Source organism: Quercus suber, unplaced genomic scaffold (genome assembly GCF_002906115.3).
Source record: "Quercus suber isolate HL8 unplaced genomic scaffold, Cork oak 2.0 scaffold_277, whole genome shotgun sequence".
Lineage (NCBI taxonomy): Eukaryota > Viridiplantae > Streptophyta > Magnoliopsida > Fagales > Fagaceae > Quercus > Quercus suber.
This window is the reverse complement of record NW_027069733.1, coordinates 41,117-43,716: the sequence shown is the minus strand read 5'-3', so window position 1 is coordinate 43,716 and position 2,600 is coordinate 41,117. Positions and strand designations below refer to the sequence as shown.

Below are 2,600 nucleotides of genomic sequence, written 5' to 3'. Positions count from 1 at the left end.
CTTGCATGTTCTTTTTTCTTTGTTCTGATCAATGTAATCTTAACAACTGTTTGGTTCTGGTATGAATTAACAGTTATCTTCAGCTCCAAAAGGCCGGATTGCATCAAGGAATGTTGAAAATGTTGCTACTAGGTATGCATGTGTGAATAAATAAATAAATGAATAAATGTTTGAACGTTGATTCACTGCCAAAGATATGTTACTGTGTGATTGCTTATATCATCAAATTTCAGTGTTTGAATGACAAAATTTTGAGTTTTAAAATACTGTTATGAGGATATCTTAGATGGACTGGTTGAGTGGCTCAAGTGGCTTGAAGAATCAAGACTGTTTTTGAGGACTTGAGTCATTTGATTTTGGGGGAGAGACAGTGGTTGGGTTGTGGTTGGAGCCTTGGAGGATATGATTGACAAGTTATGGAAATTATTGAGGTTTTGTATAGGGTTCAATAAAGTTGAACTTTATTGAACCCTATACAGCCCCATTTTCCTGTATAGTTTGGGGAAGGTATGGTACTTTGACAAATAGTTGTGAAAATTGCAACTTTGTTTTTTACCAAAAGAAACTTAAGATCCATCAACATAGATGGAATAATCGAGTCATGGGTTGGTGGAAGCTGGTTTGTCTCTTATACTCTATGTTTACATTGATTTATATTAGTCTTTTTATTTTATTTTATTTATTTATTTTTTATTTTTTTGTGGACAATGTATTTAGGATTAAAATTCATCCTTTAATCCTAACTCATCTATATCTTCTATATGCAGGCCCCCCGAATCTCTTGATGTTGAGAATCTTGAGAAGAGGTTAGCCTCTCTTCGACGCATCTGATCTTGGAAAGCGCTGTGATATTCTTGGTGACATTAGAGTAAATAAAAACATGCCAGACGATTCATATATATGTATTTTAGCCTTTTTATTTTTGATTTTTGGTTGGGATCTAAGAGAACTGATCAATGACTTTTCAATGTAAAACAATTATAAGACGTACCTCTTCTCCTTTACACCACGCTAAATTTTCAATGTATAATGACAATTATAAGACACCTCTTCACCTCTCCATCAAATTGTAGTTTGAGAAACGATTCTTAAGAACGGCCATCTGTTCTTGAGGTGTGGTATGAGTAGGGGGCACTCTCCTTGCTTGAAACGTAGATCAAAAAGAGGGAAAGACTTGGATCAGTGCCTTGAGAGATATAGTAAGAAGAGGAGGGACTTGAGGAGGACGAGGGGGTGAGGACTTAAGTTCTTGGAAATGAACCAGATGAACAAATTTGGGCTTGAGGATGTAGAGAGATAGAAACAGTCAACAAGTGAGCCTTGTGTAAGTGAAGATGAAGCAACAACGAGTACTGTCACGTGGCATGGAGTCGATAAGTCCAAACCAAAGACCCCCTTTTTCATTTAGCAAAAAAAATAGCGAGTACTATTGTTTCTTGTACCACCTTATCCAAAAAAACAACTTCCATTAAATTCTAGAGTAAATCAGGTTGAATTAAGAGGAAAATCAATGTTTGGTTCCAAACATGTTTGGAGCTATAGATTTTCCAACTCATTGCATAGCGATCTATTTGTGTAATATTTAAACAAGTTATAAGTCATAACTCATTAGAAAAGCCATGTGAATAAAACTACACCTAGATGGTCTTCCTAATTGCTATATCATCGTTGGAGCAAGACATCTTTGGAGCCAAAACTTTTTCAGTAGAGGAATATGTGTTATTTGACAAGAAGCACACACGGCATGTGCCACATCCTGTCATAATGAATATTGAAAAGGCACAATAAAGAAGCTAAGACATTAATTAAAGGGTGGTATTTATTAATACAGTCAATTATCCTAATTCCAAGTAAGCATTCTTCATATTATCCAAGAATAAGCTAATCAAATGATCAAATACTTACTGAAATCAAACTTTAAGTTCACGCTTTCTCCCAAGTTCCCAACTGATATTAGACTCCGATGGCAATGGAAGAGGTTTTGGCATAGCCGAAGACACAACCCTCTCTTTCCTCCAACTGTCCAGTTGAGCTCTTAAAAAGATGGGCTATTATGGACCAGCTAAGCTTTTAGCTTAAGGGATGCAATTGGGAAATCAAATATAGACATTTGAGTTTTGGGTATTCTTGGTTTTTTGAAAGGGAATCAAAAGAGGAAAATCTATACTAATGTGATGAAACAATCTTCTGACTTCACCCTCACTCCCCCCCCCCCCCCCCCCCCCCCCACCCACCCCCAAAAAAAAAAAAAAAAAAACTGTCAAATTCTCCTCTATAAACCTAAGCATTGGTTCCCCCACACTCATACCATAACTTACAAATATTTTATTCAAATTAATCACTGTGCAGCAAGTTCTTTTCTCTAAATCATCATTCGTTCAACTAAACTCACAAAACTTTGATCTTACTCTATAACCTGACCATAGAACCTTACACAACATTCAATCAACCCAACTTTGCAGCAATTTCATTGTTGAGAAGAAACTTTATTTCAAGAACCTAATTTTGGAACTAAGAGAACTAAGCCATACTTCCTAAGTTTATTGGATATTTTTCATACAATTAGATTGACACAACCAACCTATTTTTCACCTATAGGG

The 2,600-nt window shown here is 35.8% G+C and overlaps 1 long non-coding RNA gene across 1 annotated transcript; it reads left to right on the top strand.

Annotated features, from left to right (window-relative positions):
* Positions 1–41: 41 nt before the first annotated feature.
* LOC112027406 (uncharacterized) lies at positions 42–1,095 on the top strand. Its single transcript, XR_002884463.2, has 2 exons — positions 42–132; positions 768–1,095. It is a non-coding gene; the product is annotated as an uncharacterized LOC112027406 (long non-coding RNA).
* The last annotated feature ends 1,505 nt before the right edge of the window (positions 1,096–2,600 follow it).